The following is a 27,956-nucleotide window of genomic DNA, read 5'->3' as shown; positions in this document are numbered from 1 at the left end:
CCGGACCGGTTCCGGCAGGCCTACCTCCTATTGACGTGAATGTATTGAAACAATAGGAGCGTCGGACCCGGTACGGTCACTACGGTATTGACCGTACCACGTTTTGCCCCAGGTACCTTGTGAATCAATAAAATACACTGATAATTATGGGATGTAAATTTCCAAGGTATTCGGCTCAGCCACCAATCCTACTTCTCAGTGCGTTCTGATATGAATAATAATAATTATTATTATTTAAATTTTGAATAGGGCAATCCCCACAGGCAAGAGTGCATAAACAAGAGTATGCAACTGTGGTTATGGGTCGGTGTGCGGCGCTCTGCCTTCACTACGTAATTTGCCTCCATCACGATCTGAAAGCATGCACTCAAACCTACAATTTCTTGTGCATGCCCGACCATGTTTCCTCAATTCATTCCAGTACCTACGTGATCTCAAAATTTTGGCGCATTAACTGCAGTTCCGTACGAAAGTTCATTTCAAACCAGAGGGAAAGTGCGGCGTTTGATTTTCCGCAGTGCGCGGACTGCAGCTGAATGATGTAATGAAGGCAGCGCGCCGCGCATCTGGCCCATAGAAAAGAGATCACAGTTGCATACTCTTGTTTATGGACTCTTGCCACAGGCCTAAGTCCTTTTTTACAGGGTACCCTAATGGCTAATGCTGGTCTTAGTTACATGCACTCGCCGTAAATTTGGTTGAGCTTACTGAATTTGCAGCGAAGAACCCCCTTGCTTTGGTGATGATGTAGGGTTTTGTGTATTGCATGACAGTTTGTGTATAGGCGAAAGAAACGCACCACCCCCCCCCCCCCCCCACACACACACACACCCGCACAAACAAACAAACCCGTCCGTACATTGTGTTCAGAGCGACAAGTGGAATTCTTTTGAATTCTTTCGAATCCAAGCACCTAGCAATAGTAGTAGTAGTAGTAGTAGTAGTAGTAGTAGTAGTAGTAGTAGTAGTAGTAGTAGAAGTAGAAGTAGTAGTAGAAGTAGTAGTAGTAGTAGTAGTAGTAGTAGTAGTAGTAGTAGTAGTAGTAGTAGTAGTAGTAGTAGTAGTAGTAGTAGTAGTAGTAGTAGTAGTAGTAGTAGTAGTAGTAGTAGTAGTAGTAGTAGTAGTAGTAGTAGTAGTAGTAGTAGTAGTAGTAGTAGTAGTAGTAGTAGTAGTAGTAGTAGTAGTAGTAGTAGTAGTAGTAGTAGTAGTAGTAGTAGTAGTAGTACTCCTCCTCCTCCGAACACGGAACTCACCTGACGCGTCGACTTGCTGTTTGGAAGTCAGGAGACATCAACACCCTGCTGCGTGAATGCCGATGCATCCAGGCGCATCTTCCGGCACACCATACCCGGAACGTCGACCAGTCAGGCCAAATTGACGACACCTTGTTTTCAAAACTCGTATGTTCTGGGAAAACGCAGTCAGCCATTCGGATGGTTTGCTCCAGTGGCTCGGGTGGAGTGTTGTCAATGAGCGACACTGTCAGCGGCAGCCCAGGTTCAACAGTACGTGACATTCTGCTTGATAAGCATCCCCAGCCTGCTGTACCTCCGGATGACGCTCTCTTGCAGGGGCATGACGCGGCTACCCCTCAAGATCCGATCCTTTTTGCCAGGCTCACAGGAGCGCTGATCAAGCAGATAAGTCGTCAAATGTCCGGAGCGGCCGGTCCATCGGGCCTGGACTCTGATGCGTGGAAACGCATGTTGACCTGCTTCGCTGCAGCGTCTGACCAGCTCTGTGCGGCAATGGCAGAAGCAGGAAAACGCTTATGCACCCAGGAAGTCCCACCAGAAGAGCTAAGTTCGTTCACTGCGGCCCGCCTCATCCCACTGGACAAGCAACCGGGGGTGCGCCCTATCGCTGTTGGGGAGGTTTTCCGGAGACTAATAGGCAAAGCTGTGATGAAGATAATTCAGTATGACGCCATGCACGCTACAGCCCCTCGTCAACTCTGTGTTGGTGTTCCGTCTGGGTGTGAAGCTGCCGTGCATACGATGACCGACATGCTTGTCTCGCCGGAGGTGGAGGGTGTGCTCTTGGTCGATGCCACCAACGCTTTCAACGCTATGAACCGCACAGCAGCCCTACACAACGTGCCACTCGTCTGCCCTGCCCTGGGGCAGGTGTTCAAGAACACCTACAGCAGTCCATGCCGCCTGTTTGTGTCGGGTGGTGGAGAGATAAGGAGTCAGGAGGGTACCTGCCAAGGTGATCCTCTCGCCATGGCGATATACGCGGTCGCCATGATGCCATTGATAGACAAGCTGTCAGAGTGCTGCCCCGACGTGGTGCAGCTATGGTATGCTGATGACGATGCTGGTGGCGGACAGCTCCTCAATCTAAGGCAGTACTGGGATGGGATTCTGGAGCATGGCCCTGGGTATGGGTACTACCCTAACGCCAACAAGACAACACTAATTGTCAAGGAGCAGCATTCGGCCCTGGCACTCCAGCTTTTCAGGGACACGGGCATTCGTGTTGTGACCGAGGGTGCTCGTTATCTTGGCGGCGCACTCGGTACAACGGTCTTCTGTGAGGAGTATATCACAGATTTGATCGACAAGTGGACGCTGCAGGTTGATCGCCTGGCGGAGGTGGCCACCACTCAGCCACATGCTGCGTACGAGGTGTTTGTAAAGGGCCTCGTGTCCAAGTGGCGGTACCACTTGCGCGTCCTATCTTGCCCTGCGCATCTTCTGGCCCGTCTCGACGCCGCCATTACGGACAAGCTGCTGCCAGCGCTCAGCGGCCATTCGTGTTCGGACGAGTCGGCACTGAGAAAGTTGCTATCGCTACCAGCGCGGTTTGGTGGCATGGCAATCCCTGTGCCCTCGGTGGAGGCCGAGAAAGAGTTTTCTGCATCCAGACAGATTGTGGCTCCTGTGGCGGCCTGCATAAGACCACCAGAACATCCAACCAGCACCAACGAAACTACTCAAACAGACCAGCTGAACGAGGCAATAGCCCTCAGCCGGCAGGAGGCCGGGCGTATTCGCAGAGAGAAAGCTGCCCAAGCCACGGGTCTCGTTAGCGAATTGCGCCCGGATTTGACAGCAACACAGGCGCTGTTGGTGGAGAATGCCGCGGAAAAGGGCGTATCATCTTGGGTAACGGCGGAACCATCGTCCCAAATGCAGATGGTGCTGAACAAATCGGATTTCCGAGATGCGTTCTGCATCCGCTACGGCCTGCAGCCTGACGGACTCCCCCTGACTTGTGTATGTGGTGCTGCAAACACAATAGACCATGCGATGATGTGTCCGGCAGGGGGCTACCCCATGGCACGCCACAATGAGATCCGGGACTTGTTGGCTGACGTGATGCGTGAGGCGGTCCGGGATGTGGAGGTAGAACCGCCTCTACTACCATATGATGGTGAGCGGCTCCAAGGGAGGACAGCCAACCGCTCGGCAGGTGCCCGCCTGGACATCCGGGCTTGTGGCTTCTGGACGAGACAGCAAGATGCCTTTTTCGACATCCGGGTTACACACCCAAAGGCAAGCTTGCTGTCGCGTCAGGAAGTCATCAGCCAGCTCCGAACGCATGAACGGATGAAGAAGCGCCAGTACGGAGAGCGGGTGACAGCAGTTGACAGAGGTACGTTTACACCGCTAGTTTTTTCTACCTCGGGCATGATTGGCAGAGAATGTTCAATGGCACTGAAGACACTGGCATGCCTGATTGCTGAGAAGAACGTCGACCTACACGTATCGGTTATCATGGGTCAGCTCCGTTGTAAGCTGTCAGTCTGCCTTATGCGATGGGCAGTCACCTGTTTGCGTGGTTCAAGATCGTCATACCGCCGCAACAGGATGAATTTCACGACGATGTGCAGGTTGCGGGCAGCCTGAGCGTGATAGTACCTGACAGACATTTGCCCAACATTGCCCCATGATAATGAATTCTTGAGTTTTTGGACATTGTATTGCATTGCTGCTCCATCTACATGGCTGTATTTGTGTTTCACATCTCCATTTCAAGTTTCCTAATAAAGATTGTGTCAAGTAGTAGTAGTAGTAGTAGTAGTAGTAGTAGTAGTAGTAGTAGTAGTAGTAGCAGATAAGTCGTCAAATGTCCGGAGCGGCCGGTCCATCGGGCCTGGACTCTGATGCGTGGAAACGCATGTTGACCTGCTTCGCTGCAGCGTCTGACCAGCTCTGTGCGGCAATGGCAGAAGCAGGAAAACGCTTATGCACCCAGGAAGTCCCACCAGAAGAGCTAAGTTCGTTCACTGCGGCCCGCCTCATCCCACTGGACAAGCAACCGGGGGTGCGCCCTATCGCTGTTGGGGAGGTTTTCCGGAGACTAATAGGCAAAGCTGTGATGAAGATAATTCAGTATGACGCCATGCACGCCACAGCCCCTCGTCAACTCTGTGTTGGTGTTCCGTCTGGGTGTGAAGCTGCCGTGCATACGATGACCGACATGCTTGTCTCGCCGGAGGTGGAGGGTGTGCTCTTGGTCGATGCCACCAACGCTTTCAACGCTATGAACCGCACAGCAGCCCTACACAACGTGCCACTCGTCTGCCCTGCCCTGGGGCAGGTGTTCAAGAACACCTACAGCAGTCCATGCCGCCTGTTTGTGTCGGGTGGTGGAGAGATAAGGAGTCAGGAGGGTACCTGCCAAGGTGATCCTCTCGCCATGGCGATATACGCGGTCGCCATGATGCCATTGATAGACAAGCTGTCAGAGTGCTGCCCCGACGTGGTGCAGCTATGGTATGCTGATGACGATGCTGGTGGCGGACAGCTCCTCAATCTAAGGCAGTACTGGGATGGGATTCTGGAGCATGGCCCTGGGTATGGGTACTACCCTAACGCGAACAAGACAACACTAATTGTCAAGGAGCAGCATTCGGCCCTGGCACTCGAGCTTTTCAGGGACACGGGCATTCGTGTTGTGACCGAGGGTGCTCGTTATCTTGGCGGCGCACTCGGTACAACGGTCTTCTGTGAGGAGTATATCACAGATTTGATCGACAAGTGGACGCTGCAGGTTGATCGCCTGGCGGAGGTGGCCACCACTCAGCCACATGCTGCGTACGAGGTGTTTGTAAAGGGCCTCGTGTCCAAGTGGCGGTACCACTTGCGCGTCCTATCTTGCCCTGCGCATCTTCTGGCCCGTCTCGACGCCGCCATTACGGACAAGCTGCTGCCAGCGCTCAGCGGCCATTCGTGTTCGGAGGAGTCGGCACTGAGAAAGTTGCTATCGCTACCAGCGCGGTTTGGTGGCATGGCAATCCCTGTGCCCTCGGTGGAGGCCGAGAAAGAGTTTTCTGCATCCAGACAGATTGTGGCTCCTGTGGCGGCCTGCATAAGACCACCAGAACATCCAACCAGCACCAACGAAACTACTCAAACAGACCAGCTGAACGAGGCAATAGCCCTCAGCCGGCAGGAGGCCGGGCGTATTCGCAGAGAGAAAGCTGCCCAAGCCACGGGTCTCGTTAGCGAATTGCGCCCGGATTTGACAGCAACACAGGCTCTGTTGGTGGAGAATGCCGCGGAAAAGGGCGTATCATCTTGGGTAACGGCGGAACCATCGTCCCAAATGCAGATGGTGCTGAACAAATCGGATTTCCGAGATGCGTTCTGCATCCGCTACGGCCTGCAGCCTGACGGACTCCCCCTGACTTGTGTATGTGGTGCTGCAAACACAATAGACCATGCGATGATGTGTCCGGCAGGGGGCTACCCCATGGCACGCCACAATGAGATCCGGGACTTGTTGGCTGACGTGATGCGTGAGGCGGTCCGGGATGTGGAGGTAGAACCGCCTCTACTACCATATGATGGTGAGCGGCTCCAAGGGAGGACAGCCAACCGCTCGGCAGGTGCCCGCCTGGACATCCGGGCTTGTGGCTTCTGGACGAGACAGCAAGATGCCTTTTTCGACATCCGGGTTACACACCCAAAGGCAAGCTTGCTGTCGCGTCAGGAAGTCATCAGCCAGCTCCGAACGCATGAACGGATGAAGAAGCGCCAGTACGGAGAGCGGGTGACAGCAGTTGACAGAGGTACGTTTACACCGCTAGTTTTTTCTACCTCGGGCATGATTGGCAGAGAATGTTCAATGGCACTGAAGACACTGGCATGCCTGATTGCTGAGAAGAACGTCGACCTACACGTATCGGTAATCATGGGTCAGCTCCGTTGTAAGCTGTCAGTCTGCCTTATGCGATGGGCAGTCACCTGTTTGCGTGGTTCAAGATCGTCATACCGCCGCAACAGGATGAATTTCACGACGATGTGCAGGTTGCGGGCAGCCTGAGCGTGATAGTACCTGACAGACATTTGCCCAACATTGCCCCATGATAATGAATTCTTGAGTTTTTGGACATTGTATTGCATTGCTGCTCCATCTACATGGCTGTATTTGTGTTTCACATCTCCATTTCAAGTTTCCTAATAAAGATTGTGTCAAGTAGTAGTAGTAGTAGTAGTAGTAGTAGTAGTAGTAGTAGTAGTAGTAGTAGTAGTAGTAGTAGTAGTAGTAGTAGTAGTAGTAGTAGTAGTAGTAGTAGTAGTAGTAGTAGTAGTAGTAGTAGTAGTAGTAGTAGTAGTAGTAGTAGTAGTAGTAGTAGTAGTAGTAGTAGTAGTAGTAGTAGTAGTAGTAGTAGTAGTAGTAGTAGTAGTAGTAGTAGTAGTAGTAGTAGTAGTAGTAGTAGTAGTAGTAGTAGTAGTAGTAGTAGTAGTAGTAGTAGTAGTAGTAGTAGTAGTAGTAGTAGTAGTAGTAGTAGTAGTAGTAGTAGTAGTAGTAGTAGTAGTAGTAGTAGTAGTAGTAGTAGTAGTAGTAGTAGTAGTAGTAGTAGTAGTAGTAGTAGTAGTAGTAGTAGTAGTAGTAGTAGTAGTAGTAGTAGTAGTAGTAGTAGTAGTAGTAGTAGTAGTAGTAGTAGTAGTAGTAGTAGTAGTAGTAGTAGTAGTAGTAGTAGTAGTAGTAGTAGTAGTAGTAGTAGTAGTAGTAGTAGTAGTAGTAGTAGTAGTAGTAGTAGTAGTAGTAGTAGTAGTAGTAGTAGTAGTAGTAGTAGTAGTAGTAGTAGTAGTAGTAGTAGTAGTAGTAGTAGTAGTAGTAGTAGTAGTAGTAGTAGTAGTAGTAGTAGTAGTAGTAGTAGTAGTAGTAGTAGTAGTAGTAGTAGTAGTAGTAGTAGTAGTAGTAGTAGTAGTAGTAGTAGTAGTAGTAGTAGTAGTAGTAGTAGTAGTAGTAGTAGTAGTAGTAGTAGTAGTAGTAGTAGTAGTAGTAGTAGTAGTAGTAGTAGTAGTAGTAGTAGTAGTAGTAGTAGTAGTAGTAGTAGAAGAAGAAGTAGTAGTAGTAGTAGTAGTAGTAGTAGTAGTAGTAGTAGTAGTAGTAGTAGTAGTAGTAGTAGTAGTAGTAGTAGTAGTAGTAGTAGTAGTAGTAGTAGTAGTAGTAGTAGTAGTAGTAAAAGAGAAAAGGACACATGGATACGAGTTAAGAGTAACTCTCCATCACTGTAACATGATACTATCCACAGTCAGAAAGTGCAATAACTAGGCACAAAACTGACAGAGTACTGAGACATTCGACGTCCTGACACCTAACTTCAACACATCTCCGTAGCGCTAACCGACAGCCTTCCAACTTGGAAGGTTCAAGGTTATGGAAAGACCAAAGAGGGGAAGGCAAGCGCAACGAAAACGAGCAAAAGCTATAGTCCCAACGGAACAAAGAATGTCGATTGTTACTGGACGATGACGAGACCAGTACGAAATTTGACAAAGCGGTCTAACTACAATTCGAAGCAGCAAAGCAGCACACAACCCAACTTTGGTCTTTCCATAACCTTGAACCTTCCAAGTTGGAAGGCTGTCGGTTAGCGCTACGTAGATGTGTTGAAGTTAGGTGTCAGGACGTCGAATGTCTCAGTACTCTGTCAGTTTTGTGCCTAGTTATTGCACTTTCTGACTGTGGATAGTATCATGTTACAGTGATGGAGAGTTACTCTTAACTCGTACCCATTATGTCCTTTTCTCTTTTACATTTATTTATGGCTCAACATCCGAGTTTCAAGTAGTAGCAGTATTAATTATTTGACTAGGGGAGTCCCCAACAGGCATGGCCTTGTTACAGGGAACCCTAGGTGCACCTCGTCGCGATAGCTCAGCAGCCTTAAGACAAGGTGCCACATTCAAGCACCACGGCTGAGGACTAGTCTAGTGTCGAGGGTGAACCAATAGTTCACAATCCCCAAGCGTGTCCAACTCCTCATCAGTCCCTGTACACTGTATGGAAGCCCGGTCGGCGGAATCGACCGATTGCCATTTGTACAGATCCACGAAATCCCGTAGAATTCCGTAGACCCGGTAGGGTGTTCATTGTGTGCTATGCATGCGCATTTGATCTTTTTAGCGTCATAATTCAATGACCAACAATCGCTTTTCCAGCTTCTTCACTTTGGTTAGAACTAATGACTAGCTAGATCTTTGTCAGAAAAAGGTTTTCGTATGAAATGCCTTCAGGCCCCATTTCTTAGTGGAAATAGCAGAAAACACAATAGGGTCCTGCACATTCAACACCCTACCGGGTCTACGGGATTCTACGGGATTTCTTGGATCTGAACAAATGGCATAAGGTCCATTCCTTCATTGCGTCATTTTTGGTGAAGTGCGACGAGTCATGCCGATGAATTCTTCTACAATTTGCAGTCAAACCGGGATGGTTCCCCAGGGTAAATTGCGTAAACTGCGTTTCTCATGTGAGTTCCCAAAATGACGTACACAGGTAGTGTGAAACACAGCGCGCGACCCTCTAAAAGACAAAACCATTTTTTTCCGATACCAATGCCCGCAACGGCGACTCTTCATCACCTTTTGCTTTCGCCAGTGCAGCGCAGCCAGTCCCTTCAAAAACTTTTTCCCGGGCCCTCGCCGCATATTTCTGTGCTTTCCTCGAAGATAATTTCAAATGATTGAGGGAAATGAGAATGCGTCTTGAGTTAGGAGTGGTTTCGGGTGTAGTTTCCAGAAATCGAAAGGAGCCCAAATTTACCTCTGATGACAAGTTGTGCATGACGAGATGTAGGAATTTTGTGGAGTTTTTTTTTTTTTTTAAATTCGACGAGGAGACAATAATTTTAATATGGCAATAAGTAGGACGAGCTGAAGCGACATGTGGACTACAGTCAACTTCGCCAATAACGACATTCGGCGGGGCATCAGAAAAGTGTCCTTATTCGCGAAGTGTCCTTATAACCGAAGTCCCATTTGAATGTATGTGAACCCATATTTTGTATAGTATGATATGCATATCAAAATCAAGCTCTTTTCTTGCTCTATGTCAATGTGTACTTTATTTTCATATTGCAGTTGAAAGGAACTAAAAATTCAATATGCAAGGGAAATCAATTGAAAAATATGCCTTTTTGAGCAATCTACAGGGCCAGAGACATGTACATGTATGATGATTACTGTACAATCATGTACAACTACATGTACATTGTATACATATAGGTGTGCTGGTAAATCCAACAATTTTGAAGCCAACATTAAAAAGGAAGAAAAAGCCCCCCCCCCCCCTGGCTGCATTTTCTTGCATGTGTGCAATAATATCCATCACCAGTGCACCATATGCATAGGTTCTGGTACTTCTGCATGACAGGTACATGTACTTGACTGACAGGTACTTGAAATAGCTGTCAAAAGCCCAGAAAGTCGTTATTCAAGCAGTGAATATGACCACGGGGCACTAAAAGCATGTCGCTATATGCGAATTGTCGTTATTCAGATAGTCGTTATATCCGAAGTTAAATGTATACAGTTAGATGGGACTTTGCTCTGGGCATGGAAATTCGGTCGTTATTCGCGAATTGTCGTTATATCCGCAGTCGTTATTAGCGAAGTTGACTGTACTTTATTAACAATGTAAGCGATAGAGACGATGCAAGAAACAACCTAAAGGGTAAGGAAAAATACATGTAAGAAGAACTCAATGGAAAAAAAAGATGATTCGAACAAGTTTTCGTACAACACTCTTCAGGAATCACCGTTGTACTAAAGAACAAAATGAGAAAAAACTTGTTCGAATCATCTTTTTTTTTCCATTGCCCTTTTTCTTCTTACATGTATTTTTTTTTTTTTTTACTTGAAACCACGCACCCAATTCGTAAAAGAAGAAAGAAGCAGGAAATGACAAAACAACAGACTAACAAGACATTGACTGAATGGGGCTGCAAATGCAACGCAGCGGTGGTGATGGGGTGCTGCAGGCTCCGCCGACCAATGGTCTCGGCATCCGCGCCTACTTCACGCATCAGAAAATCGTGTTGGGTGAATGCCAGTTGCACACTCTTGGCGGTTATGAACACTTTTGTAGAAAAAAAGAAACGAAAAAAAACTGTGCAGAAGGACAATCATCATTATCCGAGACCTAACCCCTTTTTGCAGTGGAGTTCGAACAGGACATCATAAAAATTAACGAAAAAAATTAAACGAGTCGCCTGCTTTGTTTCGCGCTCACACAAAGTCTCATTTAGGGTTCCCAGTAAAAAGGCAACATTGCCTGTTGGGAAATCCCTAACAAAATAAGAAAAAATAATAATAATAATAATAAAGGAACTTGTACGGTAGTTGTGCGGCTTCCCGTGACAAAGGACAAGGGTTCAGCATGAGTGGTCAAAGTTCAGTTCGAAGATCAGTAGCTTCAGTCCTAATTTGACACTCTCAAGAAGTCGAAGGCGAGCATTTACCGGGTACCGGTATTACCAAGAGTTTACTATTAAAAAGAGTTTACTATTAAAATTTTAGGAGCAGCGCAGAATTATTCAGGCTTTCAAAAAAACACTTGTCTTCTTTGAGCTGCTCACCTTGTCGTTGTGCGTGGTTATACCTCTGCGTGGCCGTACTGGCGCTTGCAGGATCGGAGCGTCTCTCGCAGCTTGCCGGTCGGGACTCTCGCCGAGTCGCCCCCGTTCAAGGTCTCAAGTTGACGGCCCGGAAACCAGCAAAATCAAACTTCTCGCACGGCTACTACATGGAGACGAATCTGCAGTCAATCAGCTTTGAACCACTAACAAAAAAAACAGCTGGGTCGTACACAAACGGCTTGGCGGACAGCGGAAAGTTTGAAACTGTCGAGCGCGATTTGAAAGAGCTCTTCCAGCTTCTTCAGCTGGGACTGGGAGTAGATAACTTACTACTTCTTCCTATCTTTACAAGCGCAGTCTCTTGTTGAAGCCCGGTCTCAGGGGCCGTTTACATGAGGAAAATAAGCCCGGGCTTATTCGCCTCGGGCTTATTTTTCAACCGTTTTCATGACGGTTGTACGGGGCTGAGCTCAGGTGAGTGACTGCGAGTTCTGCGCGCATTTTATTTTTCAAATCGCACATGAACGCAGTGGTAAATATTCGTGTTTGATGAAATTTGGATCAAGCAATGCCGGCTCAGGTTTCTACTGCCTTTCCAATTGTCACTTATTTTTCGAGAAGGTGAAGGATGGGCTAGGACCTTCCACTGGACAAAAACCAGAAGAAAACATACCAAGAAATAAATAAAAGAGACGCACTGTCCACGGCCACATTCTCTCAGGTTCACGAGGCAAAATCGAAAAATACGGAAAAACTCGCTTAAAAGCCCTTCTTGACCGTTTACATGACAAAATAAGCCCTGGGGGTTGGATAAGCTCGGGGGTCAAGGGTAGGGCTAGTTCAGCTCGGGGCGAGCTGAATAAGCCCGCCTGACCATGTAAACGCGCGCTCTAAAATGACTGGGTGACAGATCAAGGCGGGCTTATCGTACGCCTAGGGTTGAATAAGCCCGGGCTTATTTTTCTCATGTACAGTGTAAACGGCCCCTCACTCCAAGAGGGCTGCGAAGATATACAAGCGCAGTCTCCAATATAAGCGCACGGCTTATATTGGAGAACTGTATGGATCATGTCCATGCATGTTTGACATCACAAAGTGTCACATACCCACATGTTGTGGCACAATTCTGTGAAATTGAGGTAAAAAGAACAGACTCAGTGTACGAGGAAGTACAAAACTGCATTCTCTAGCAAAAGCCCATACCAGCCTCTGATATAAGCCCAGGGCCTGCTGTCCAGGCAGAGGATCACCATTATTTTCTTGTTTCCCTTTCGTTGTTCGGCTTCACTCGGCATGTTTTGTAGTTCAACGCGCAAATTGGTAAAATCTACATAGTTCACCCTGGCCAGGACGGGCCCGAGCGACCGAGGATGGTTGGTTGGATTTATTTTTCAAAGTCGTACAACAAACAGGCATGTCTGCCTCCTTATATGAAGACGACTTCTGGCAGTAAAACATTTTAAAGAAAAGAGAAATGATGTTCAGACCTTCAGCTACTAGCGAATTGCTCTCCTATTTTTATTTTTCTCCTCAGCTTCTTCTTCATAAGCTGTTGACGGAGACTCTCTCGATTTAGGCTAAGGCCTGTCTGTGGAGAATCCATAAATACAATACTGGCAATTAGGGGTGAAACAATTATACCGAATATTCGAATACTCGTTTGGATTTTTCGAATATAATCGTACTCGGAATAAATCAGAGTACTCGCTCATACATGGTACATACATCTACGACAGAAGTCTGCAGTTTCAGAGCAGCAGTCAGCAGATATTGACGTGCAGACTGTGTGGTGAACATTTGTACACGAGTACGTAAGAAGACCATAGGTCTGTGGGAAACACCCTAGTAAAATAAATAAAATAATAATAATAATAATATTATGGTCTCTGCTTGGATGACGACTACACCATAGCTCAGTGGTTAGAGCATCGCTGGCTACAAGCGAGGGTCCCTGGTTCGAGTCCTGGTGGTGGCAGTCGATTTTTTCTTCAGACTTTTCCCGTTTGTCTCTTTCCCTCAAAACCAGTTAAAATAATAATAATAATAATACATATCGAGTAGAGAGAGCCCAAATGACCCACCAACCAATACACCCGAGAAAGAACTGCCAATTGGTCAGGGTTGTATCATGTGATTTTTGAGGCGGTCGCCGGTGCGCGATTTTTAGGATATCAAGAATACTCGAATACTCGAATATTCGATCGGAGAAAATCAGAGCACTCGAACTCGGGATCTCAGTGCCAACTTTCACCCCTACTGGCAATCCAATACAGATTTTTTTTGTATACTATAGCGAGTGCGTCTTCGCGCTGATTGAAAATCATGTCAGGCATGCCACTGAGCAGGAAGTCGTACAAATCTTCTCTCGGTCGCAGAAAAACTATCCGCATCAGTACCAAAAGAGGTCATGGATATCGCTTCAGATCCGAGGAGCCACCTGGTCCGGACGCGCGCTCATACTAGAATTTTCCGTCCTAGCTCTGTTGCGGGTGACACTGTCAGCCAGTTAGGGCTTTCGCGACTCCCTGGTGCACACCTACAGTCCATTCATAAAAAGATGGGCTCTGGCTCTGGCGAGCTCCCGTATTTGGCGATTTTTCGTGATTTCATCGTACACAGTGCAGTGCTGCGAAATTTGAAATCACGTCGGGGTCACCAGTTTAGGGTTTTACGTCGGGCCCTAGACGACGGCTACTTTGGCCAACCGGACAACGAAGAAGAAGAATTAGTTGTGACCAAAGAGAATGATTTTATTTCTTGCGCATGCGTATGTAGAATGACGTAATACTCAGGGAGTGAGGTCGCTACAAGGGTACCTGAACTGGGGTTCGAACCGCACAATGCACTGTTGCAGACGGGGTCAAACGGCCTGGATTTTTATGGTTTTTTCCCAATTCAATGCTTTGGAGGCAAAACCTGGCCGAAATCCTATTCTTGTTATGGCTTGCTTTTTGGAGAAAAAAACTTCAGAAACATAATTGGAAGAGGATTCCATACAGGATTGTAGAAAAAAATTCTAAAAAAACTCAACGTTTGACCCATTTATGGCCAAAAGCTAGAAGTTCATTTTTTTCTGAATGGACTGTACAATTGTAGGGGACACACTATGCCAGATCTGTTAAAGGGGAAGTATACCCTGAAATCAATTTTTCACCAGTTGTAGTCTTCTGGGTGCTGAGTCGAATGGTCTTGGTCCGAGGAAGCTGCGACGCTCCCTTCCTTCTTTTTTCCCAATCGAACCCGCGCACTTCCACCGAAACTGGGTGACTGCGCCCTACTAGATGGGGATTTGTATGCAAAATCTCACTAAAAGTGGTATGTCGTTCTTATAAAAGCACGGATGACCGCGATTGGCCCATATGTTGTAGTCTTTTGGACGCTGAGTCGAATGGTTTTTGGTCCGAAAGGGCTGCGATGCAGCGTTCCTCCTTTATTCCCAATCGAACATGGTTGAACAAGCGGTCACGCGCTCCTGGGTGCCCAAATCACCTGGTCACCGCGCCAGCAGGCGACAACTTTCACACCAAGTTTCAACTCGAGTTCAACTCGAGTGACAGGACTGCACCCAAAAAAGGTCAAACAGGCTAGTAAGTTGTACCCTGCAGGTAGTGACTACACCCAATTTCCAAAACTTGCTCCGATCGCTTCGATTTTGGTCTCATTCGATTCTCCCAGGCGTAGTACATAGGAAATCTGAAAGTATTATTCGAATTGGCCCAGCCATTCTTGAGTTATAGTGATTTGAAGTGCGCCAAGTAATTAGTTGGACTTTTGCTGGAAACAGAAATGAATGGGAGCGATGGGAGAATCGAGAACGACCGCACAGTCCGTGCATGCAGTACATGTGGACGTGCCGCCGTCCACTTAAGAAATATCATTTAAATTTAACAAAGGGAGAGTTTTGGGACGGACTCTGCCTCCGTTACGGATGGACACCGGCCAGGGTACCGTCACACTGCTCTTGCGGCCAAGAGGCAACTGTCGCGCATTCCCTGTCGTGCCCCTATGGAGGGTTTCCCTCCATTAGACACAATGGTATTCGGGACGTCACGGCCCGGCTGCTGGACGAGGTGTGCACCAGTGTGTCCATCGAGCCCTTGCTGCAACCGCTGACGGGGGAGCGTCTTCGCTACCGGACCGCAAATGTGGAAGACCGTGCCCGGTTGGATGTCGCTGCCAATGGTTTGTGGGGCAGTCGTTTTGAGCGTACACTTATTGATATACATGTACGGGTTTTTAATCCTCACTCACGCTCAAATCGATCTGCACCACATACTATTGTGAATCAGCGACATGAAAAAGAAAAGAGAAGGCACTATGAGGAGCGGGTGAGGCAGGTTGAGCAAGCCTCCTTTGTTCCGGCGGTCATGTCAGCCAGTGGCGGAATGGGTCCAGCATCAACAGCACTGTACAAACGAATTGCTCATCTGTTGGCGGAGAAGAGGGGTGAGCATTACTCTCATGTTATGGCATTTGTTAGATGCAGGATTTCCTTCAGCCTTCTGAAATCCTGTATCATGTGCATTCGCGGTTGTAGGCGTTTAAATTTTGGTTTGAAATTTGCACCCTCCTGCGGAGCCCACGCTGCTTTGGCAGTGGCGGAGGCTCGCTTGCCGACGTAACCGTCGGAGATCATAATGAACAATGGACTGACTAATTATTCACTTGTCCTGTCTTTATAAATAACATGTTATTGCATATGTTCTTGGTTTAGTTTTTGGCCTTTTTCGTGCTTTGGAGTTGATAACATTTTCCTCACTATCGAAACTATACGTCGTACAGTGCACAGTGCACACGCCTCGTCACTCGAACTGCGCGTACGAAATTGCATACTTAGGTATGCTGGCGCAGAACAAATTCGCTCGTAGAGGAAGACGAAAGCGTCTCACCGCCTTGTAATTTCACATGGCCAGTAGTTTTTCGACGCTGGAGACGATGGAATAGTCCGCGACGCTGCGACCCGACCAGAACAACCCGAAATTCATACCCTGAAAAAGCGCTGAGCGCAGAGCTCCTAAATTTTGTCGTATGGAAAAGGGACTTCGGGTCTCAAGGGCACGAACATCTCCTCTCTCAGATAAAGCAAATCACTCGATGCGATATTCTACAATTTGACCTAGCCACGACGAAATGCACTGCCATGTCGGATTCTCCCATCGGAAGTATAGAAACTTGTTTCCCAAAAATCAGCGTCTGGGTGCGAGGGAGTAAAGTCACTACTGCAGGCACGGTGACCAGGTGACTGGTGTACGCAGGAGCACGTGACCGCTTGTTCAACCATGTTCGATTGGGAATAAAGGAGGAACGCTGCATCGCAGCCTTTTCGGACCAAAACCAGTCGATTCAGCGTCCAAAAGACTACAACATATGGGCCAATCGCGGTCATCCGTGCTTTTATAAAAACGAAATGGCGCTTTTAATGACATTTTGCATACAAATCCCCATCTCAGTTTCGGTGGAAGTGCGCGAGTTCGATTGGGAATAAAGGAGGAAGGGAGCATCTCAGCTTCCTCAGACCAAGACCATTCGACTCAGCACCCCGAATACGACAACTGGTGAAAATTTGATTTTAGGGTATACTTCCCCTTTAACAGCCGAGACCTACCCGTCCACATCTATGTAACATCCCCCCTACGTCACTTCCCTTCACTACATCCTCCGAAGTTGGTCTTCGAGTCGGCCAACTTAACTTGCAAAGCGCTGTGAGCAAGCTACCAGTGATTGAGCAACTGTTGGTGGATCACAACTTAGACATACTATTTCTCAGTGAAACTTGGTTCCGTCATTCATTGCTAGATGCCGTCCTGACGCTAGATGGCTACACCCTCTTTAGACGAGATAGGCATACTGCAGTATATTCCTCAATGGGGGGAGGGGTAGCAGTCTATCAACGCTCTTCCCTTGCTCCATACTTCTCTCGCTGCTCCCACCTTGAATCTCCATGCCTAGAAGATATCTGTTTGCTTTACCATAAATTTAAAAGCCCTGCTAGTTCCCTCTGTTCCTTTCCCCTTTTTTACAGACCCCCGCATTCCATAGCGGCCCAACGTGAAACATTTTTCCATGCTTTCCATGCCACTGTCACCCGACACCTTGACAACCCCCATCTCCCCCTCATTCTGATCGACTACTGGAATTGCAGAATGTCCTGTTGGCTCCAGTCCGACCCGGATACTACAGAAGGCCGGAAACTGATCGCCACGCTGGATGACCTGGGTCTTCTCCAACTCGTCACCCACACACCCACTCGTTACGCGCCAACAGGTCGATCGCCTCCGTCTCTGCTTGACCTTGTCATCACCAATACTCCCTTTTCATAGCTATTAATAATAATAATAATAATAATTTGAATAACCGACGAGGAGACAACAGTCGTAAAATAGCAATGAAAAATATCAATTGTGCACTCATAACCATGTATAAACAATTAAAATGAAACAATTCCAGAACGTTTTCGTGTGACTATCATCAGTGGAACATCGTCACATAATAAGAATCACTAAAACAACCAGTTATATAGCTAGAATATGAAAAGAAGCGTGAGAATGCAGCACAGCTAGCGGTTATGCATAACGCGTGTAGTGTGAACCTTTGCAGTGTATCTGAGAATGGTAGCAGTAGATGAATGTGGCAGCTGTGAGTGCGTGTGGACAACACTGGTGAGTGCGTATTATTTAAAAAGTGTGAGTGCTACAACATTTTCTTTTTGCTTGCATAGAACAGGGTCACGTGTGCGAATATATACAGCTTCCAACACCTGCAACTGCTTAAAGAAACGTGCGCAACAAATTACACTAAACCAGGAATCATCAAACAACTTACGACAATCCGGACTGGACACCAAATGATTGTAGATGGCAGACTTGCTCTTGTCGATGTCGAACTCCTCCTCGTCAGTATCACTCTCATCCTCCACTTCCTGTTCCTGCTCACCCTTGCTTTCCTCCTGATCATCCTGTTCATCCTCATCATCATCCTCCATCTCCATCTCCTCATGCCATCGCTTCTTTCTCCTTGACGCGTTCACTGCTGCGCCCGTACTTTCACCTGCCGCTACTGGTTCCGCCTTCTCGATTTTTCTCAGTCGTGTCTCCGCTAGTCTCTGGCTTCTCCTCAGATTCGTTTTTCCTCCATTTTCGTTTCGTTCTCCTGGTGATTTTTCCGTTACCGCCGTCGGGTTTGTTAACGAACGATCGTCCGGCGGTCTCCCATGCCGTGGTGTTGTCGTCAAGAGTGATACCAGATTCATGTGTTGCGCTCCTGTTGATTCCGGTGTTGTATCCGTTCCTGGTTGTGTTGTAATACTGACAGGCGAAGTAGTAGGTAACGGGTGTTTTCGTGGCCTCCCACGGTTGGCCTGCCTGCCCTGGCCGCTTTTGACAACAAGGACAATGGGACGTGTTGCTTGATACGTTCGGACAAGTGTTGAGGCGTCCTGCCAACATACCGACTACCGCACTGTCGGCATTCAAAATGTTAAATGAGGTGACTCAAATGATGGGTCGGCAGGACGTCCTTCAACACCGTGAACGAACGTATCGTGGTGAAGACAGTTACTACATTCACTGCATAGTACGTCTTCTGGACAATAGACTTGACAATACGACTGACCTTTGTCGACTCCGCGCCTTTCCAAGGCAGGCACAGGAAGACACGACAAGGAGCCGGGCCGATTGTCAGTTCCTTACGGGGTGCATTGTTCGTGAGTAGTTTCGCTAACAGTGATGATGGATATCCGTTCTTAAGAAAGACAGAGCGAAGGAAATCAATATGAATCGTACATAATATACTGACCAGTGAAAGTAGGCTTACGATACACCGATGTCACAACACCCTCACAAGTCTTTTCCACGAGTACATCTAAAAACGACAATTTGGTGCAATCCTCGTGTTCGCATGTGAAGCGTAATGCAGGGTGGACATCATTCAACTCATCTAGAAAGGCTTTTCATATTCTAGCTATATAACTGGTTGTTTTAGTGATTCTTATTATGTGACGATGTTCCACTGATGATAGTCACACGAAACCGTTCTGGAATTGTTTCATTTTAATTGTTTATACATGGTTATGAGTGCACAATTGATATTTTTCATTGCAATAATAATAATAATAATAATAATAATTGGATAACCGCAATCAGTAAATTGACAGTAATACAAGCTGGATCGACATTTGTGTACACTGTATTCATGTATTGTAAAACTGTGGAGACAATGTGCAATAAAACGATGAAAAATGTGAAGAAATTGTGTAGAGAAAGAAAGGGATTCAAACAAGTTTTCGTACAACACTCATCAGGAATCTTCGTTGTACTAAAGGACACTGAAAACAAAATTGAACTATTATAGAAAATCTAAGTTAGAGAAATAACACTAAGAACAACAGCAGTGAAATTTACACGTGTGAAATTTAACAATGAAAGCAATAACGAATGTGTGTACTAACACTAAACTTGCAACTGAAAAGTGAACAAAGAAGAGAAACTCGGGTATTGAGCCAATAATAAAAGTAGAAAGGAAAAGTGAGAACAGGGTGACGGAGATGTGTTGAAGCTAGGTGTCAGGACGTCAAATGTCTCAGTACTCTGTCAGTTTTGTGCCTAGTTGTTGCACTTTCTGACTGTATATAGTATCTAGTTACAGTTGTGGAGAGTTACTCTTAACTCGTTTCCATGCGTCCTTTTCCTTTCTACTTTTAAAGAAGAGAAAGAAAGAAGAAAGGACAAAGTGATAACAAATAACAGCAGTACATTACACCTAGAACATTAACGGCCAAGCTTGGCCGCACCAAGCATGACACGTTACTTGAACAATTTCAACCCAATTATACTATCTTTCTGTACACACAAATTAGGCTTATACAGACGCTGACAGATGGCTTCCAAAACCTTTAACTGCAGTCCATAACCATGACGACCACGGCACAATACAGTGAATGAAGAGTCGGAATACGAATTGCAACAATCAGGACTAGCCAACAGATGATTGTACACTGAAGACTTGCTACCACGACCGGGCCATTGACACTACAATTGCCAACCAAAAAAGACTCACCTTGCGTATTAGCAGCTCCCACACCATCACAACAATGCAATCTACAGCAACCACAACTAATCCACCATCCAAGCCCATTATTGAAAGACCAAGACGATCAACAGCCAACTACAACAGAAACTATGCACTCGACGGACAAGGGCGTAAGGAGGGACGTGAGAGCAGGGTGACGGCCGAGTCCCGATCAATGGACCATGTCAGGCGGGATGGACGAGACAGAGAGAGTACAGAAGAAGCGGAGGATGGAACGGACGGCGGAGGGAGCAGTGAGTCGGAGAGCGACGATTATAGGGATCGTGAGAGTGCCGGTGAGAATGTTAGCGTTGTGCGTAGGTTTCGTGGTAGCAAGTCTTCAGTGTACAATCATCTGTTGGCTAGTCCTGGTTGTTGCAATTCGTATTCCGACTCTTCATTCACTGTATTGTGCCGTGGTCGTCATGGTTATGGACTGCAGTTAAAGGTTTTGGAAGCCATCTGTCAGCGTCTGTATAAGCCTAATTTGTGTGTACAGAAAGATAGTATAATTGGGTTGAAATTGTTCAAGTAAAGTGTCATGTTTGGTGCGGCCAAGCTTGGCCGTTAATGTTCTAGGTGTAATGTACTGCTGTTATTTGTTATCACTTTGTCCTTTCTTCTTTCTTTCTCTTCTTTGTTCACTTTTCAGTTGCAAGTTTAGTGTTAGTACACACATTCGTTATTGCTTTCATTGTTAAATTTCACACTTGTAAATTTCACTGCTGTTGTTCTTAGTGTTATTTCGCTAACTTAGATTTTCTATAATAGTTCAATTTTGTTTTCAGTGTCCTTTAGTACAACGAAGATTCCTGATGAGTGTTGTACGAAAACTTGTTTGAATCCCTTTCTTTCATGTGACCAAGCCGCTTTTACGGGCAACAATATTATGAATATAAAACGCACGGTATTGTAAGAGCAATTTTCTGAAAATAATGTTAAAACACGAAATATAAAAATGCATTATCACACCGTAGCCACTTTTATGGGCAAATTCCAATACAAGGCAATAAGAAAACGAGGATGAAGTTAACCTTTTAACCCAAAGAAAAGACAAAAGATGTCAACAATAGAACTACAAATATAAAAAACAAACATCAGGTCATAAAAACTACTTTAAAACATAACCAAATGACAGCAAAGCGTGGAGAATGAGATTGACTTACAAAACAAAAGTAGTCCTACTATGCTTACAAAACAGAATCTACCTACACCACTAAGGAAGAAACATTAAATGATTGAAGTCTCACAAACACCGGCCTCTATCTAACGACCCATCAAACAATAACTCCTGAAATTCTTGACTGACTTTTTCTGGTAGGAGCTACGGCAGCCACGAAAACAGGTCACTGCCCAACGGAGTAAAGTGAACGAGAGCAGGCACCGCAATCGACCCATAACCAGCGAGTAGGCCAAGTCACTGTGTTTATCGACATACTGGGCTGCAAGACACTTGAGAAAGCGGTTTGCCTCCCGGCCACACATGCCATTCGTGGCGAAAACCAACGGGGTGAACGTGCCTCGGTCTATATTCACAACACGCGCTCCGTATTCCCGCTTTTTCATGCCTTCATGCTTTTGAAGATGGCGCTGGACTTCTGGACGTGACAGCAGGTTTGGCTTTGGGTGAGTCACCCGAACATCAAAAAAAGCCTCCTGCTGCCTGGACCAGAAACCCCGCGCCCTCACATCGAGGCGAGCTTCGGATTTCCTGTTGGCTGTACGATGGGGAAGATCCTCCCCATCAAATGGCGCTAGCACCGGCTCCACCTCCACGTCAGGCGATACCTCCGACAGTACACCCGCCAGCAAATCGCGAACATCATTATGGCGTGCGATGGTGTAGCCGCCAGTAGGACAAGCCATTGCATGCTCAGTGGTTAGAGTTGCTCCACAAACACAAGTCTCAGGGAGGCCATCCAGCTCCAAACCGTATCGGAAGCAGAGAGCATCCCGGAAATCAGATTTATTGAGTATGGTTACTGGCTGATTGTATGACGGTTGGGCGGTCAGCCAGCTGGAGGTGCCTTTCTCACCCGCTGTTTCTAACAGTAGCCGCTGGCACGGAGACAGTCCAGGGCCAATCTCTGCCTGCACACCACGCGAAATCTGGTCCCGCTGTGCTCTCACCCGGCGCAGCCCAGCACGCACCGCAGCAACAGCCTCAGCGACACCACACGGACCACTAGGATTAGTCTCGCCAGGCTCTTCGACGCCTAATCCCACGGCAACAGGCTCCGCACGCAGCGCAGAGAACGATCCGGCATCAGGTAGTTGGTCAAGATCAGGCGGAGGCGGACCCGCAGGTGGAGGCGACAACGCGCCAGCATAATCAGGCGGAGGCGGTCGCACATGTGGCTGGTCTAGACCAGGCGGAGGCAGCGACGCACGAGCACAGTCAGGCAGAGGCGGTTCCGCAGGCGGAGGCAGTGACACGGCAGCACGGTCAGGCGAAGGCAGTCGCACCGGCGGCTGGTCTAAGCCAGGTAGGGGCCGTCCCACAGGTGGAGGCAGCGACGCACCAGCACAGTCAGGCGGAGGCGGCCGCGGAGGCCGAGGCCGAGGCAGCGACCCATCAGCACAGGCAGGCAAAGGCGACCCAGCAGGCAGAGGCGGTGACATATTAGCACAATGATGCGGGGGTGGTCCTATAGGTGATTGGTTAATATCACGCAGAGGCGGTCCCGCAGGCGGAGGAAGTGACGCACCAGCACAGTCAGGCGAAGGCGATGATAGCGCAAGCTGAGCCAGAGGATCAGTGGCACTGACAGAGGCCTGATGTTCCCCAGCCGCCGTCTTCGACAATATGGGGACGGCGAGGCCCCCATGTCGGACAGGCAAAGCCATTAGCCGACGTTGGTGGCTGGCCTGCGAAATTCCATGACCCAGCAAAGCCGGCAGGAAATGGTCACTGAGGATCTCATCCAAGGCCTCCAAAACGCCTGTCGAGAACGGCATTGAGCGCAAGTGGTAAGTCCACCGTGATGACAGGGCCTTGGAGAAGACGGTATACGCCGCATGAGGTTGAGTCTGGGCGATCTCACACAAGGTGCGCAGGTCACCAGCCCATCTATCCCCCAACTGCCCCATATAAGAGCGGCAGAAATCTTCTGACCCTAGGGCGCCCCCGAGGAATCGGCCGCCAGCGGCGGTAATCTGGATGCCACTGTCGAAGAAGATTTCTCTGGCCCTATCCAGATGCTCTGGCTTTGTGATCAGAACAGTTTTGGACGCGTTCGGGTAGTAACCATAACCAGGGCCAATGGCCCGGAGTTCATCCCAGTAATTCCGAAGGCGAGCCAGAAGACCTGCACCCGAGTCATCATCCGCGAACCAAGATTGGACAACACTGGGGCATGTCGCAGCCAGGCGCCTGACCAGTGGCATGATCGCCACAGCATAGGCTGCCATAGCCAGTGGGTCGCCCTGAGCCGTGCCTTCACGCGATTCGATTTCACCTCCACCAGACACAAACAGGCGGGAAACTGATCCATAGGTGTTACGAAACACCGTTGCAAGCGGGGGGGGGGGGGGGCAGAGACGCGGAATGTTGTGTAGCGCAGCCTGCCTATTCAATGCATTAAATGCATTGGAGGCGTCCACAAGCAAGACACCCTCAACCCTCGGGCCAGCGAACAGACGGGACATTGTGTGTACGGCGGCTTCGCAGGCAGATGGAACGCCCACACAGAGTTGGACAGGAGCTGTTACACTCAGCACATCACTTTCCACTACTGACATCACGGCACGACCAATGATACGCCGGTACACTTCGCCCACAGCGATGGGGCGCACGCCAGGTTTCTTATCGAGGGGTATTAGGCGAGCGGATCTAAATCCAATCATCGCGCAACCGGCAAGGCGCTCGGTACATATGCACCTCCCCGCGGCAGCAAGGGATGAACACAAACGCCTTGACGAAGCGTCATAGCACGTCAGCATTCGGCACCACGCCTCAGCGTCCAGGCCAGACGGTCCAGAGGAACCCTGCATGCCTCGGCCGATTTTCTTTATTAGCTCAGGGGTTGATAAATATGGTGGTAAAGACACACCTGGCAATATGGCGGTAAACACACGCCTGCCCACACACGCTCTCTAGGCTGCAAAGTTCTGGCACAGAGCTCTCCTTCTCACCACCACCACCACCATCAGTTCGCGCCTGGCGCCTGGTCGATGCATGGTTGGCGGTATCCGGCATAGCAGGCTGGTACATCAAGTAGTGCATGGCACATAGCAGATGACACAGCAACGACATAGCTCGATTGCGACGTACGTTTCGTCCCCGCTGGACTCATCAGGCAATCTTCTTCTTGGATGTCTTCACACGGAGCTTGACTCGGGAGAATGAATTTGAAGACACCACTGCAGCTGTACTTATGGTTGATAAATATGGTGGTAAAGACACACCTGGCAATATGGCGGTAAACACACGCCTGCCCACACACGCTCTCTAGGCTGCAAAGTTCTGGCACAGAGCTCTCCTTCTCACCACCACCACCACCATCAGTTCGCGCCTGGCGCCTGGTCGATGCATGGTTGGCGGTATCCGGCATAGCAGGCTGGTACATCAAGTAGTGCATGGCACATAGCAGATGACACAGCAACGACATAGCTCGATTGCGACGTACGTTTCGTCCCCGCTGGACTCATCAGGCAATCTTCTTCTTGGATGTCTTCACACGGAGCTTGACTCGGGAGAATGAATTTGAAGACACCACTGCAGCTGTACTTATGGTTGATAAATATGGTGGTAAAGCTCAGGGGTTATTTGTTGAAAGATGACCTGGTTGACAATCTCGGGATCACCCGGCAAGAGAGCCGAGGCAGGCGGTGTAACAGATGGCGGATGCTTCCTCAACAGGGCGTCACGGACCGTCTCTCCCGTGGTATCATCCACAATGTCGTTCATGGAAAGGACTCCACCAGAAGCGTTTGGCGCCAGGTAGCGAACTGCAGAAGAAATCTTTCCGTTGAAAACGAGATTAGCGAACACCACGTCACTCTTCTCCTGTGAAGCGGGCCTGGGAGAGCCACCGCCCGACGCCGGCAAGTGCGCCTGGATACAAAGGCACTCGCTCAGTAACTGTGGAATGTCGCAATCTCTCCACAGCACGAGACGTCTGCGAAGATGCTCACTATGGTTTTTCATGATCTTTGATTTGTGTGATTTTTGCAAGAGAAGGTGACAAGCAACGCACACAGCTCTCCATGCGACATCTCTTTTTACCGGAGTCATCCGCAAACCCAAGGATCAAAGATGCGAGCTCGTCAACAAAGGCTGCACCAGCGGATCATTGGGTTTAATGAACAGATTGCGTCTCCAGCCTACCACGACCTCGTAGGCATCAATGATTCTCGCGGAAAACGGATCCCTGGCTACGCTCGCAACTCCACTACCGGCATCCGCTGGGCTGGGGATAGGCCTCGACCGTGCCTGAGCGGTTGATTCCACATCCACCTGGCCGCCACCAGCGCGGTGCTCCGTATTCATTCCACAATCCTCGGAGCTGTCAAGCACACTGCTTGGCTGGCTGCCACCGAGATCAGCCAGGAGCCGTGTATCCTCTCCAGGACCAGAGGGTAGGGTGGCACTTCGATTAACCGTGGCAAGGTGTGGGGAGCACTCATCACTCTCCTCGCCATTCTCACTAGAGCCGGAGGCATTCTCACTAGAGCCACCATCACCCTCCTGGCTGCTAATAACAGAGGCATCAAAAGCACTTGCCACGGTGAGAGGAGGCGCCAAATCCCGAGAGACAGAATGAACAACCGGAGGCCGCGACTGTAGACTTGCACCATCCACACCACAAGAGAGAGCTGGGTCCACACCAGCACTGGCGATAGATGGTGGTTGGCTGCGTAGCACTCCGGCAGCAGCTGCAGACACATTACAGCAAGTGCTGGGCGTAGACCTACTCGGGTAGCAATCGCTACAAACTCTCCCAGCCTTCACACACGAACATTGTGTACATGCTCTGCCCGTCTGGCACCTACAGCAAGGCATCAGGCCAACCACCCAGTCAACGCGGAACACGGATAGCGCAGACCCATGAGACCCACGAGTTCGATTGGGATTCAAGTAGGAAGGGAGCGTCTGAGCTTTCTCGGACCAAGACCATTCGACTCAGCACCCCGAAGACTACAGCTGGTGAAATTTTAATTTTGGCCTTAACTTCCCCTTAAACTTTAATTGACGTTAAAATATCTGGTCTCACTACAGTGCCTGGACACGACATGTTAAACGTAGACCGGGTCTACGAGGGAAGGGACTACTACTGTTGCTTAGGTAAGGTTTGTTTATACAGTATCAGATTATCGCCATGCCAGACTACAATAATGTAGGTGGCAAATAGAGCACCCAGCCCCAGTGAGAGGGATATGATAAGTCTCCGTGTCTCCGGCGCAGTTCATTGCATGTACAGTTTCAGTACGAGCTGAGTCGGTAGGAAGCGCGAGCTCCAACGTTCGGAGCAGCCACCTTCTTGTAATTTTCAAGAGAAAAGGAAAAAGAGGTGGTGCATACTGTAAAGCGTGAAATTTTCGCGGCGTTTTTAGTTCGTGTTTTCGGAATCCGGACAGGTTTGCGAGGCTTTAATTTTGCGATTGCAGAATTTGCTACTGTGGCATTCATGCCACACCTTCCATGGATCTCCTTTTCGCGCTGTCTAAATTTCGCGATTTCCACGCAGTCGCGAATTTCGCAGAAATTAGATCATCGCAATAATTAGACGGTTTACAGTACATCAATAGCAAAGTACACGCCACTTGCTGCCAGCTCTGGCCTCGAACTCAGGACTCGGGAAGTCATGATCCGCAGGCACTCCACAGCAACTTGGCCAAACCACTGGTCGTGGATCTCGAACTTGGGACATGGGGCTTCGCAAGAACACACACACACACAGCCAACCGGCTATAAGCGTCGGCTTGAATGAGCCATTGTATCTACCAGCCAGTAAAAATCAATCAATCAGCCAAAATGAGACTTGAAAAGATACTGCTGGGGTGAGATATCGAGAGTCAGTCAAACTGACAATTGGTATCCATAGACATACCACAATCATCACGAATCATTGCGTTGCATGCATGTACTGTACAGCTCCCATCAGCCCACGCGGTGCGTTCGAATTTGTAACACTTTGCTGCTTTGATCGAGCCATGCCTGGTAAAATGCCATGCTGGAAGTGTTTGAGTGACTCTCACCTGTCTATATCTCTCATGCCTGCTGTTGGTGCGACTTCAAAGTATTTTTCTGTGTGCTCCAATCCCTCTGTGCTGTAGGTATCCGACGGATGCGCGCTTGTACTGAGTCCAGGCTTCCTAAGTGCAATATCTGCGACGACGCATTTCCTGAGCGCTGCGTGCAAGCAGTCCGGTAGGGACACTGTCACGTGATGGGAAGCGCATCATCGCCCAAGCTCCAGCTGGTCCTGTTCCAGGATACACTGATAAGAATGCTAGGCTACGTGAAGCCCAATGCGCTTGCCGCGGCTCAGACGGTGACCAATGGCAGCGGCAGCGAGGCAGTGAGACCTGATATGGAGCACAACGCTGGATCTGCTCAGGCTGAGGAGCGTCGGGCTTGACTTTAGACTGTACTCACAGCCATATCTCCTTTCTTCCTGTTATATAATAACATATATCTGCAGAACACCTCCAACATTTTCACCTTTCATTGTCTTCAAGTCCAAGAAGACCAAACAAACTTAACATCAATTATCACGGTGTGCGTTTTTCTTCCCTCTTTTCCAACAAAGCTGCAATGCTATGGAATTGCCTACCGCCTTCTCTTACCGCTATAACTAGCCTCCCCGAATTCAAGCATTCTCTCTATCAGCATTTTCGCCGATATATTCATTACACTGGCGGTATCCCAACTCCTTAATTACCAGATTCTGTACGCCTCGATCTATTTCCTTAGCCTATCCTCGATTAACTGCTCCCTCTACATAAAATGTCATTTCATTCTTCTTGCAGGAGATCCCCTCGACAGGCCCAAAGCCTTTGGGAAATCCTTAAATAATAATAAAGTATTTAAAGAGTCGGCGTGGAGAAAGCAATTTTATTAGTG

General features: G+C 48.3%; 1 protein-coding gene across 1 annotated transcript in view; it reads right to left on the bottom strand.

Annotated features, from left to right (window-relative positions):
• The window catches only part of LOC135827522 (mucin-19-like), a 33,780-nt gene extending 22,727 nt beyond the window's left edge, over positions 1-11,053 (bottom strand). The window contains exon 1 of the mRNA XM_065340008.1: positions 10,823-11,053. The gene's annotated coding sequence lies outside the window, so the exon portion shown is untranslated. The remainder of the gene's footprint in view (positions 1-10,822) is intronic.
• Positions 11,054-27,956: the final 16,903 nt, after the last annotated feature.

This window comes from Sycon ciliatum, chromosome 11 (genome assembly GCF_964019385.1).
Source record: "Sycon ciliatum chromosome 11, ocSycCili1.1, whole genome shotgun sequence".
In the NCBI taxonomy this organism is placed as follows: domain Eukaryota; kingdom Metazoa; phylum Porifera; class Calcarea; order Leucosolenida; family Sycettidae; genus Sycon; species Sycon ciliatum.
The sequence above is the reverse complement of the archived record's forward strand: the minus strand, read 5'-3'. Positions and strand labels throughout refer to the sequence as shown.